The sequence below is a fragment of the Camelus bactrianus genome, chromosome 12, assembly GCF_048773025.1.
Source record: "Camelus bactrianus isolate YW-2024 breed Bactrian camel chromosome 12, ASM4877302v1, whole genome shotgun sequence".
Taxonomy (NCBI): Eukaryota; Metazoa; Chordata; class Mammalia; order Artiodactyla; family Camelidae; genus Camelus; species Camelus bactrianus.
The window spans coordinates 35,105,002-35,119,195 of NC_133550.1; the positions used below are offsets into that span (position 1 = coordinate 35,105,002).

Below are 14,194 nucleotides of genomic sequence, written 5' to 3' on the forward strand. Positions count from 1 at the left end.
AGTCTTGCGTCGCCCATCCTCAGACACGATCTCGAGCTGCACTGGACGCAGCACTGTATCAGTATCAAAATACTAAATATCTAAAGCTTAATCTAAAAATAGTTATGCAACACCTATATTAAAAACCTGGAAAACATGAGTAAGTAAACAAGCAGCCTTGAACTAATGACAAGCTAGGTTATAGACTGAAAGTCTCAAAATATTTATCAATTCCAAATTGGTCTCCAGATATAAAGTAGTCTTAGTCAAAATCCTAACAGGTTTTTTTAATGACAAACTAATCCTAGGATTTATTTGTAAACCCAATGGGCTAAGAATACAAGACCCTCTTGAAGAAGACAAGATCCTTGTGTTGTCTGGGACAGAGATACTGATTATCTTTAATAATTATATATATAAAACATTTATGTGTACTTCAATTAACATTAGACTAACAAGTTAAGGAAATATTCTGCAATTTCTGTGGTAAAGGATTTTATAGGTTCCAAACTAGCAGAGGAAAACAATGTGGAAAACCTTACCAAATTCCAGGTATCGAGTTATTTTAAAACCACAGTAATTAAGAGAGAGTGGTACTGGTTTAGTGATTCACAAATAAACCAATGGAGCAGAAGCAAGAGCTCAGAAAGAGACCAATGCATATACAGGCATTTGAGTTATGGCAAAAGTAATGATACCAAGTAATTAAGAGAGAACAGTTTTTTTCATGTGTATTTAGATCTAAGTATGAAGGTAAATACAGCAAATTTTCTGGCTCATTAGAACATATTTTCATGAACTTGGGGTAAGGAAAAATGTCTTAAACAGGACATACACTGTACTAACACAGGAAAAGTGGTAAAATTAGACAACATTGAAATTTAACATCTATTCATAAAGACATTATTATGAAAGCTTTGAAAAGGCAAGCTACAGGTTGGAAGAAGATGTTTTCAGCATATAACCCAGACAAATGGCTTAGTGTTCTGAAAACATAAAGAACGTCTTATATTAATAAGAAAAAGACAGTAATTCAGTAGAAAAATGGGCAAGAAACTTGAACAGGCAACTCACCAAAGAGGAAATCAAAACAAAACCCATGAAAAGGTGTTAAACTCCCGTAGTCATAAGGGAAATGCAAAACAAACCGTCAATAAGATACCTTCACACATACCACATGTATTATTAAACTGCTCCCAGAAAGGTTATACCAAGTTATACTTCCTCCAGCAAAACAGAGTGCCATTTCACCTTATGCTTACTAACTTTAAGTACTGTCACTCATCTAAATTGCCAACTTGATGCACAAAAGTGATAGCTGGTTGTTTCAACTTGCATTTTGGAAACACAGTTTCTGTAATTTTGACATATATTGACTAGACCATGTATATTTTTCTTAGACGTATTGGTACATGTTTTACTATAGGCTGTCCATTGTGGCAAATACTGTTAGTTCCCTTTTTCTTAACTAAGAAAGTGCTTTGTGTTCAAGGCAGCAACGTGCCCACTTGAAAGTATTTGCTTCTCCAGATATCCCTGAAGTCATGTGACCCAGTTCTGGCCATGAAGGAATCAAAAGCTTACTACTGCAGGTTCCAGGAAAATGACTTGTTTCTTAGGGGAATAGGACAGTCTTAGCTGCCCTCTGCCCTCCCCCTTTCTCCTCTTGCCTGGAATGCAGACCTTGATGCCTCGAGGACAATCTTGGGAACAGGATGATGACAATAATGTATATGTTTAGGACAGCAAGAGAAGCCTGTATCTTTGATGCTTTCTTAGAGCTGCTGAACTAGCCCTGAATTGCCTACCTCCCAACTTTCCTTCATGTGAGGGGAAAAAAAAGCCCCATTTGATGGTGCCTCTAAAGTAGAGTTCATCACACACATCTGAACACAATTTAACTGATACTACAAATCAAAAGAAAGGGATGAATGTAAATTTTAAGTATATTACTCTTTTCATTAATGTTGCAAAGAGATTTTTAGCAAGTTTATAAGCAAGAAAACAAATTTTGTGAAAAGCTCTATGAGAAAATTAAACACGGTTGAATACTCAAAAAAGTGGGGAATGTAAAGAGATAATTTTCTGATAAAATGTAAACTAGCAAAATTAACTCAAGAAGGAGTACAAGCTAGATAACCATTAAGAAAGCAATGAAAAGAATATTGCTTCCCCAAAGTTTCTTCCACCCACCTCCCACATTTTCTGACATCGTCTCAGTCTTCTCCCTCCCTCTCCTATCTCTTCACCCACACTAGCCTGACTGCCACTCCTCCCACACCCCAGGCCGCTCTCACCTTAGGGAGCACCTGCTATGGTTTTCCTCGGGCAGGATGTGTTCCTTTAGATATCTATGCTTTATCAAACAGCTAGAGCAACTTTTTTAAAAAGCAAGTCATATCAGATCACCCCTCCATCTAAACCCTTGCAATGGCTCTCATGTCATTCCAGAGCAGAAACGCAAGTACTCAAGAGTTTGAGAGCTGGAATACTCCTTGCCCCCAGATCATTCTCTTTCAGCCCTCATTTCCTGCTCTCTCTCACTCACTCTGCTCCACCCACACTGGCCCTCTTGATATTTCTTCAGTATGCTCACCGCACTCCCATTAGGAACCTTTGTACTTGCTGATCTCCCTTCTTGGAACACATACATTCCTACAGTCACCTGACTCACTCCCTCACCCCCCATCCCCACCACCCAGGTCTCTGCTCAGCTGTGTCCTGATAGGTAAGGTCTTCCCCTGCAGCCTCACTTCAAAGATCTCAGTTGATTTCCTTTGCTTCTTTGCATTTACCTGCATTTACATGTGTGCTTACCTGAGGCATTAGAAAATTATTCCTATAAGAAATTTTAGTTCTTTAGTGAAATTATAAAAATATACAGGAGAAAAATATAGGTAAATATATGGATGTGAAAAGATTTCTAAACTTAAAGCAAAGGAAGAATTCACAAAGAAAAAGACCAATAGATTTGATCTAGATAAAGTTTCTTGAACTGGCTTATGAGCCTAAGAAAATTAAAAGGCAAGAAAACTAGAACTGTCTGGAAAAATCTGACCATAGAAATATAATTCATATAGAAAGAGCTTTAACATTTATGAGGAAAAGAAGTAAATCTCTAAATACAGAAATATAAAAGGACAGGTTGGGAAATATATTTACCCAAATATTCTACTTCCAAAATATTCTACTTCACTAACTTCACTAGTAATAAAATTTTAAATTTAAGAAGAAAGATATAATTTAGCATGGTTTTTTAAAATGACAATTTTGAAAGAATATAGTGATATGGACAACTATTATTAGTTGAGCACTCTCCACATGCCAACTAGCAGAAAAGATGCAGGTCTTACTTAAGGAGCTCAGAATGCAGCAGGGAAGACACAGAAGTAAATGGACATCTCTGTCAAGTCCACAACTATTTACTTAGCACCCACTCTGTGCAGGACAACTTTTTAAAGCATCTGGGATTCTCAAACAGTAGTTCCCAAACGTGACTGTGTGGCCAGAGCTGCACCCGGTCTTTGCTCAGAACCCACTAACCCCCACCTTTGGCAAGAGTTAACATAAATCTTTAAGTTACACAGTCCAGAGATAAGAAAGGAAACTATGTGGAGAGACAAATAAAAACCAGGAGGAACCAGCTGGGACCAAGATGGAGACTGGCCTCCAACAAACAGGTGCTGAGCCTCATTATACTTGGATTTCACTACATCAGCCTATTAAGTGACACACCTGCTGACAGCCATGATCGGACATTAAGAACCAAAGAAGGATAAAAAGAGGGTGGTACCCCCCTCCTTGGAAAAGCCCTGCCCCTTCCCTTGCGCACTAATGCACCTGCCTCCCAGTATTAGCCTGACTCCTCCTCCCCTTGTCTTTACTCTTTCAAACTGGGTGGGTGAGAAGTTCATCTGTGAGCTAAGTTCCCGCTCCTCCATTCTTTGGCCACTAAATAAAGCTTGTGCTGCCCGGATCTCGGCTTCGGTATCTTTATTTGGCTGCTGGAACCCATAATGGAAGGAGAATCCTCCCTTGCTGAGGCAGAGCCTTGGCCCACCTAGGGTCAAGCAGGGTCCAGAGGACGTAATTTGGTAGCAATTATACATTAGTATCACCAATAGAGCTTGATTATTCAGGTCCCACTCCAGACACACTGAGTGTGAACTTTAGGGCATGAGACTTGAAATCTTTTTTAAGGTTTTTTTTTTTTTTAGTTTGCCTGGTGATTCTGGTGATCTAGGATCTCTGACACAATGGTTCAAAATACCCTGTTGGTGACTGAGAAAGAGACAAAGCAGGTATTGGCTGGCTCCTCCCTCACAAAAGAAGTGTTGAGTAAGCAGAAAGCTGAATCCCATGGGCTGTTCCCAACACAGAGCAAACAGAAAACAAGAACAATGGGATGCATCAAGGCCAGTCCCACAAAGGGGAACATTTACAAGCCTCATCTTTTAAGGGGAAAAAAACAAATGAGAGTCCAGTTGATATAAACACAAAATCTTCTCCTTCTTTTTTTTTTTTTTTTTCAAGTCAGCCTAAGTTGCCAAAGCAGAGTACACTTTAACATTATTTCTTTATCTCAGCCACATAGTTGGACTTACAGCCTCACATTGGGCATTCAGATGCATGGAGTACTTATAACCTCAACTGGCCTGAAAAAAATTGTGAAAAAATTTAGTGTTTTTTTTTCACCATCTGAGGCAAAATGAGAAGCAACAACTGGCTACTGTACCTGGACAACATACTTTACTGACGACGGGCAATAGCTTCACAATTACAACTTGTTAATGCATCAAAGTGAACACATCTCTATTTTGGGCTCGTCTTCCTTTTTAAAATTCAGCTTGGTCACACTGTGAGGTATTTTATAAGACATAATTACACAGCAATTCTGACATAAAAATGAAAGGAAACAAATAAGGGAAACTAAACCACCCCACAAAGATATTTTTAAACATTTCACAGTCTTAAATCTAGATGAGTCACATATTAAATAGAAACACAGCAATTCCACTTGACCTGCATAGTTTTCTTTCACAAAGCTAAGCATATGTTTATTAAATGCATTCATTCACTCACTCCATGGGGAGTTACTGAGCCCCACTCTATGGCAGGCACCACGTTAGTGTGAAAAAAGTGGTGATCACAACAACACTCTTCCTGCCTTCACTTCATATACTGGTCAAAGCAGACACCAGACAAAGGACATGGGGTAAGTGCCATGAAGTGGAGGCACAAGATGCTAAGGGAACATACAAGGGTACAACATGGGAACCTAATACAGCCTAGGGGTCGTGGAGAGCTTCCCCTATGGACTTGGCTTAAAGTGTGATCTGGAAAATAAGTAGGAGTTAGAGAGGGAGAGAGGAAAGGAGGGAACACGTGAGTATAGATTGGGAGGCAGGGTGGGAAGGGAATGAGGGCATATTCCAGGTAGTGGGAACAGCCTAAGAAAATGTACAAAAATGGGATAGAACTCGATATACTTGCAGAAGTGAGAAAATTCTAATGGCCAAGCACAGAAAGGAGAAAGAGAGCATCAAGAAAGGAGGCCAGAGAGACAAGCACAGGATAGACACGCAGTATCTACCTCATCCAGAACATTCCCATGAATTTGGCAGAGACGGGTACTTTTGTCCCAATTTGCAGTTAGCTCTAAAATATAGAAATTAAGTGCCTTGGCCAAGGTCACCGAATCAGAGCAAAGTCAGGAGTCTACTGCACTAGATCTGTTAGTCTAATGCTTTCATCAGAGACTCAAATCATGATATTGCTTTAGCTCCAAAATTATGTAAAATTAGTAATAATTTAAAAGAAGAGAACCAAAATGCATGCTTTCCATATTTCTGGTTGAGTAATGATACAGTTTGGAAGCTTCACAGTTTTTATTTTCAATTGAAGGAATGTAGACTAAATAACTTCTGATATTTTAATGGATATTAGCTCCAGTAAAAAAATTTCTGTTCTTAACATCAAATTTTGAGTGCTACTATAGTTTTGCAAAATGTTGCCATGGGGGGTGGTTTACTGGGTGAACTATATCTGGGTTCTTTCTGTACTTTTTCTTATATCATGTTAATCTACAATTACCCGAATAATAATTTCAAATTAAAAAATCACATTATTGATTTACCCAAAAACTAACAAGAAGCAAATAAAAGGAAAATAGGACCTTTATGTATTATGAAGAGCTTCATTTTTTCAGTGTTTAGACTATTAATTCATTCAAGGTCTTGGGACTCTATAGAGTTAACACTTAACAAGTGACTTCTAGGTACCAGATGCCTTGCTAATTAATTTGCAATCTTATCTATGCCTCACAGTAACAGAGATCAGTGTATTATTATCTCAATTTAAATATCAAAAACAGATACAGAATAGTTAAATAATTTTCCTCTCTTTCCTAGGCTTCTGAGTGGTAGTACCAGGATTTGAACTCATATCTGTATGACCCCAAAAATCTGGTTTCTAAGTTACAAGCCAGGTCCTTCCAAAAGTCATTCTCACAATATGTTAGGCGTCCGCGTCCTTCAGTTAACGACGAATTTGAACCAGGTGAACCTCTGACTTCATTTCCAGTTCTAGTATCTGTTAACTTATGTTAAAATGGTAAAATAAATGCTATATGTGCTATCTAAAAGCTCTAAAATAAATTTAATAATTTTTCTTTATTTTACCCCCTTTAGTTTGAATGGCCATTATAGTCACGTATAGTGACCTTAAAAAATTCATCCCATACAATCTATAGGATCATATAGATATTATGTATCACATAAAGATACATTTATGTATCATATAGACAATTAGAAGATTCTACAGCAAGTATCTTAAGTCATAAAAATAAGAAAAGAGTAAGCAAAGTTATTAGCTCATGTTACTGAAATGTGCAGGGACAGTCTAGTTTCAGTCATGAATGGATGCTCAAACAATGTCCCCTTTTGAGAGACCAAAGAGGGATAAAGAGAGATTGCCTTAAACCAGAAAGGAGACAGAGACCTTGGCCCCAAGCCATTTCTACCCTCTAGGCCCCAGAGTACTTACTACATGCCAGCCAGTCCTCTGCCCAGGTAACTGTTCTTTTTAGATGCCATCACAGAAATTTCCAAGATTCCCTTAACTTACTTTCCCCTCCTACTCCTCTCTCTGGCCCCTTCACAGCTTCTTAAGACAACTCTGTGCACTGTCTCCACCTGCTTTCTCACTTCTAGTCCACTCTTTAATCCCCCCGATATTCCCCCACCTCCAAAGCCCACCAAACCGCCCTGGTGAGGGCGCAAGGATTTCCATCTTGCCAACGTGACATGCCTTTTCTGCTCTCAGCTTCTGAATTTTCCAGTAGAGTTTGACATAAGGGAAGGACTACCTTCCTGAAGGCTCTCCTCTTGGATTCAGCAACAAAACATTTTCCTGCTTTTTCCCTTTTCTGCTCTGGTTGTCCCTTTCCAACTTTTTTTTTTAACGATTTCCTCTTCTACCCACTGATTAAACTGGATTTCTCAGAGTTTGTCAAGGGCCATCTCACTCTCTCCCTTGCTGATTTCCTCCATTCCCATACATAGTATTAGTATTAGAATATACCGTCCTTCCCAAATTAACTTTTTTTTAATTGAAGTATAGTCAGTTACAATGTGTCAATTTCTGGTGTACAGCACAATGTCCCAGTTATGCATATACATACATATATTCATTTTCATAGTTTTTAATTAAAGGTTATTACAAGATATTGAACATAGTTCCCTGTGCTATACAGAAGAAACTTTCTTTAATCTATATATATAGTGGCTAACATTTGTAACAAATTAACTCTTATTTGACTATTCCTCTGGCTGGCTATGTATACCTCAAAGTGGACAGGTCATAGGCTTTTCAAGCAACCTTCATTTTTCACCCCTCCCTCTCCATCACCCCTCTCCAAAAAGCCAGCTTCTTTCCTGTTTCTGATCTCAATAAAGAGCTCTGACCATCCACCCATTAGGTAGCCCAGAGACATCCTTCTACCTCACCATCCCACACAGCTGGTCCCCTGGCAGGTCCTGTCAACTCAGCTCCCAAAATGTAACCATACTCGAGTCACATCTCTCCATCTCCACCTTCCCAACTCCAGTCCAAACCACCAACCTCCTTCCTCTGGACAAGACTCTTAACTGGTCTCTTCAAATCATGCCTAATCCTTTTCCAACACGTTATCAACAGGAGACAGAGGAATTGCTGTGAAATGAAGTTCAGAGCACGTTACTCTTCCTGAAATCCATAAATAGCCTCCCAATCCATATGGAATAAAAATATAAAATCCAGTTTTATCTAAGTACTGTAACTTCTTTTCATTTCTTTTTCCTCCATATCTCACTTCTTCCCTCTTGACACTACCCCAATTCCATCATCCCATTTTCTTCAGAGCCCTCAGCACTAGCTGAAACTGTCTTTGATGTATTCCTTTAACAACTTTGTCTGCCTTTGGAATGTAAGCTCCACGAAGGCAGGCACCTTGCTTGACTCCTTCACCTCTGTCAGCCTAATGCTCTGAATAGTGTCTGACATACAGCAGATACTCAATAAATAATGGCCAAATGAATGAATGAATGTAGCCTAATTGTTGATGTGCCTTGTCTTGCCTTTGACTTAAATAAATAGAAATGTAAGCAGTAAATTTTTAGCTTAACTTCTATCTGGTGCAGAAGTGTCTAATAGCTCCAAAATTACTTCCTTTCAGCCAGTTTTTCCAATATGAACAACTCATTGTATATTTCAGGTTGAAGTCTAAACCCCTACACTCTCCCATTATTCTATACCATTCAATCAGACAGTTTGCTTAGTCACCCAGAGAGTAAACAATGGAGTTGACTTTGAACCTGGATTTCCCCATGCTCTTAATTACTATGCTAGCACAGCTCCTTTATCAGAATTCTAACAAGGAGCCACTGGCTGGTGAAGCTGGTGTGACAAACTTTGGGGGAAGGAAACTGTGTCACCTTGAACTTTGTCCACGAAAGAAGAGAAAGGCCATGTGGAGACACGAACTTAGAATTTTAATAAGTGTTTATTAAACTTAGAAGTAAAACATGCATGATGTTATGCTCAGAAGTTTTAAATGGGGACCTATCAACCTCACAAGAAACCAGACTCTAAAGAATGACATTTCAAAACACCCCCACATACCCCTCTAAAGAGGAGGCAAAAGAGTAAGCTTCTTGAGAAAATAGTGTGGCTTCCCAGGGAACTTCCTGAGGGGATCATGTTTCAAAACAAGCACATAAAAGATGTAAGGGGGAAACATATAACAAAGAATGAAACAGATGAGCAGCACTGACCTATAAGAAGAATGTCAGAAAAGTTTAACTAAAGCCAGGAATGAGCTGGAGCCTGTGAAAATGCCAAAGATGACAAAAAAAAGGTTAGGCTGCAAAAAACAAAAACAAAAGACATTCAGAGCCAGGAAATAAAGAATATTATGTCCTTGGCGTTGGGTCGGGGATGGACACCACGGTACTGGCATTTGTCAGAAGGTATACAGAATATTTGGCTGAGATACATGCTGGTGTTGTGTCCACCAATCTGGCTGACTCAGCTACTAGGAGGGTCTAGACATCCACAAGGAGGCAATGTACTTTTCTTAAAACACACACAAAATGTCACAGAAGATGTACAACCATCCAACTTGTAATTATTGTCTTCCACAAAGAGCAAATAGAAAAAGGCAGACTAAATATCACTAAGGAGTACTTGAAGCTAAGAGAAAAAAATGATTATGAGAAACCCCTAAATTATTTCAACCAAGTTTAACCTTCAGGCTCTAATAAATTATATCCTATGTTTCTTAAAGACTAGGCCAACTGTCTCACAGACTCAAACAATGGTTTTAAACCAACACATAATGTAACAGTCCAAGTTCTTTCTTGCCTCAGGGTCTTTGCACTTGCTGTTCCCTCTGCCTGGACTGCCTTTCACCCTGATCTTCCTATGGTTTGCTCCTCACTTTATTCAAGACTCCTTACTGAGACCTCCTCAGCCTTCTCTGATCGAAATTCTATCTGTATAGCTTGCAACCTTTTATCCATTATTCTCTTTCTATCCAGCTTCATCTTTCTTCATAGCTTTTACCACTTTAATAGTTTTTAATGAAAAAGTTATGACAGTATCAAATGATGGTAAGATTAATATGAGCCAACAGAGCTAGGTGGTAGGACTTTTTTTAACTGTCATTTTAGGCCTAATAAGCATGACAGTAATATATCAAGGCTACATTAGAATCTCTCAAGTTTATCTACCTTCATGATATTCGCCTTTGGACTGCTCTCCCCAAATTTCTGAGGTAGGTATGTTGTAAAGTTCAGCCATTTTTTTTTAAAGGAGCATCCATTGGTCACTTCCTATTAAGAACCAATGGCTATACAATTAGAGATGGTCATTTCATTGGGTTTTGTCAACCAATTTTCTATGTACACTGAAAAAAAGCTGCCAACTATGAAGTGATGCTTTCTTATCACTTATAATTTTTATTTTACCTTTATTGATAGGTTCTTTTAAACTTACTTTATTTTTTTATCATATCATTCTTGTACATACATTAAAGAAGAATTAATTGGTTAAGGTATCTCTAAACTGTCTTCACTTGCAGAGTTTGAATACCCAAATCAGTTTTGACTAGGTATTTCCAATCTCTGTACTTTCAACATAAAATCATCCTTTGTGCAACTGACAGGGATCCCACATTGAGTTTTTTTCTGAGCCACTGACAACCATTCTGCAAATTCTGGTACAAATCCACAGATATGGACAATGATATCACAACTATGGTCCAGCCAACAGCAAGTATAAGATGCGTCCTGATCTCAGAGAGAGAAAATGCACATTTTGGCATCAGTAAAATATACTATATAATTAAGAAAATCAATTACAAAAAATAGTCTTATAACTAATTATGAACTAGGTTTACTTTCCCAGGTACCTCATTGGTGCAATTCTGTCCTGTCCTAAGGCTGGATTTGGAACCTACTTTAACTTCTCTTCTTTTTCATCTATTATACCCATCTATGTCCTTTTCAGTCTTCACTTCTCACTGTTCAATGCAGTTACCCCTTGCTCCTTGGTACCATGACCACATCCTCCTCCAGACATCAGTCCATCTCACACACTTTAGGGTCACAGTCTCCTAACTGCTCTCCCTTCCTGCAGTCTCCCTGCAATCCAACACATTAGAATCGATGACCTTAAAACACACCTTTTCATCATTCATTCCTTGCTCAAGTATTTCCACTGGCTTCCTTTTTCTTATTGTTCAAACACCAAACTCCTGTGAAGGCCTCCGTCACCGGACCTCACTCCACTTATCAAACTCTTTCCCACCTTCCTCACACCTCTGGCCTGATGCTCTGCTTGCTCTCCTACTTTCTGGGCCTACCATGTGCATTCCCAACACATCTTTCCCAAGCTGCCTCCCTCCACCTTTCCAGTCCTTCCCCTGACAAAGTCTTCCTTGAATTTTCCAGGTCCTATGGACTTCTTCTGTATTCCTGTTACACTAATGGAAGAATATTTTGGTATCAGACTTAATGTGAATTTTTATTATTCTTTCTTATGAGATCAGGAGCTTAAAATCATCAAAACGGAACAAATCTTGGGGCTCAGTCATCTCCCACCAAGTTGGCACCCAATCCTTTTTTTTTAGTCCATATTCCTTCAGCCATTTGTGTTGCATCCCTCACCTTCACATCACCAACCTCAGCCAGCTTTCTTTAACTCGTAAATAGTACTTTTCTCTAATGTCTTGTCATAAGTCTTCTCCCCTTCCAGTATAAACTCTCTCCTCTGGGAGTAGTACAACCCAGCTTCCCTCGTGAGCTCCACACTTATGGTCTAAGGCATTTTTAACTGTCTTCTGACAGCTTTACCTGGATGAACCTTCCACAGGAACCTCAAATGTAACACCCGTCTCCTGGCTCCCCATACTACTTATTTCGTAAAAGGTAGTCTATGAGATAAATACAAATCCCTCAGCCTAGCCTTCTGGAGGGCATCTCACAGAACTTCCTTAAAGTTCCTTCCCATTTAACTTTCTAGGCTTTGGCTCCTGCTGTTCCCTTCACCTGGAATCCCATTTTAACGTAAATTCCCTTGGAAGCATTTCCTATGCTCTATTAGAATGCCTTTCTCTTTCCTCCAAATTCAAAAGTCTTCTATTTCAAATATTCTAGTGTCATAACCTTTATCACATTGTGTGATGGTTATTTGCTTCTCTTTCTTATTAAGAGCTTAGTAAAGAATTTATATTGTATTCATTTTTGCCCGCCTCATACCTAGTACAGTGCCTGATGCAAAATGTTTTTCAAATGGATTAACAGGTTTCTGAGCCCAGGCAAACCTTACTAGATGTTTTAAATACTTAACACAAATTAGCATTTCCATCTGTGGAGACTCCAAAAACTTCTTGACAGATGGAATATAAAGGGAAGTAAATGAGATACATATGCAAAGATTACTGACTCCAATAAATATTAGTTCAGCAGACAGAACTATAAGAAATGCATTTGCATTTTTCTGGCATTGTCTTATTTTTCCCAAGGAATAGGGCCTTCAGGCACTGGTCCTGCTGTCACTAATTGAAATGTATTTTCCTAATCTTCAGTGTGGGCTGCTTTGTTGATTCATGTGGCACCTTGTGTAATTAAATAATACAAGTGCTTGGTTATATAAGGGCACCAAATTCCCACTTCAAAATTCAAGAGGCCATAGTGGAAAGAACCACTCAGCATTAGATAATAACAAATAGCTGGATATACTGGCAGCATGAATTGCAGTAGGAAAATTTAAATTATCAGCCTCTAATAACTGCCTGCAGCCAAACAGGGCAGGGACTCCATTTTACATTTGGGTGTTCTTTGGATACACTGTAGAGAGAAAAAAAAAAGCACAAAAACTTCCACGTAGGGATAGACCAGCAAACCAGCACAAATAAAGCAATAAATCAAATCCTTCTATTGCAGTAAAAGGACCAGCAATATTGACATTACAAATCGTGCCACTAACACAGACACAGTGATTACGTCTCCAAAATCTTTTCAGCAGTTTTGCTTTCAATACTTCACAACATCAAAGCAATGATACCAGGGACAGGAAAAGTACTGAGTAGAGAATAGACTTCATGGATGCAAATCTAAGCTCTTCTATCCTCTCTGACTTTCCTATTTTCTTTAATCTCTTTGAGCCTAACTTATGTGTTATTAACAAACAACCTGCTCCTCCTTACATACTGTGCCCATACTATCCATTGTTCTGTCACTCAATGTGAATTCAAAAATATATGCCAGGCACTCTACAAGCCACTCAAGATGTGAAATAAGTAAGATGCATCCTTCCCTCAAAGAACTCAAAGGCAAGGAGAGACCCAGCCAAGTCTGTCCTGTGGCCTGGGTGCAGAAAACCCCATGCCTGAATTCGGTCATGTACTGTCATGACCTCACTGTCATATACTGAAGTATGTCCCCAACACGTCTGTGCCTCCTGTAAGACCACAAGGCCCTTGGAAACAGAAGGTACATCTCATTCATGCCTTGTACCCATGGTCGTCTGGATCCCTTACTCCCTGATCTCATCTCCAACTATGTTCCTTCTCCTTCATTCCACTCCAGACACACAGGCCTCCATGCTGTTCCTCAACTGGCCAAGGAAACACATGCCTCAGGGCCTTTACACTTGTGCTTTCGTCTCCTACCTGCCTGCATCGCTGGCTCTCTTACATCCTTGTTTTTGTTCAAATGTCCCCTTCTCAGTGAGACCTTCCTTGACCACTTCTTAAAACTGCAAGTCCTGTACCACAGCATTTTCTATCCGCCTGCCATGCTTTCTTCTTCTCCATTAAACACACCACTAATGCAACCCAAACTTCATTCATCTTGCTTGTCTGCCTCACCCCATCATCAAAATGAAAGCTCCCAAAAATAAACAAATGGGACCTAATTAAACTTACAAGCTTCTGCACAGCAAAGGAAACCATAAGTAAAACAACAACCTATGGAATGGGAGAAAATTTTTGCAAATAATGAAACTGACAAAGGCTTGATCTCCAGAATATATAAGCAGCTCATACGACTTAATAAGAAAAAAACAAACAACACAATCCAAAAATGGGCAGAAGACCTAAACAAGCAATTCTCCAAGGAAGACATACAAATGATCAATAGGCACATGAAAAAATGCTCAATATCACTAATTATCA

General features: G+C 39.0%; 1 protein-coding gene across 2 annotated transcripts in view; it reads right to left on the reverse strand.

Annotated features, from left to right (window-relative positions):
- Positions 1 to 14,194, reverse strand: part of ANO4 (anoctamin 4) — a 263,479-nt gene that overhangs the window by 210,990 nt on the left and 38,295 nt on the right. The window contains exon 1 of one of the 2 annotated variants that reach the window (XM_074375230.1): positions 2,277 to 2,502. The exons of the other annotated variant lie outside the window; for it this stretch is intronic. The gene's annotated coding sequence lies outside the window, so the exon portion shown is untranslated. Of the gene's footprint in view, positions 1 to 2,276; positions 2,503 to 14,194 lie in introns of those variants that run through there. 2 annotated transcript variants of the gene reach the window in all.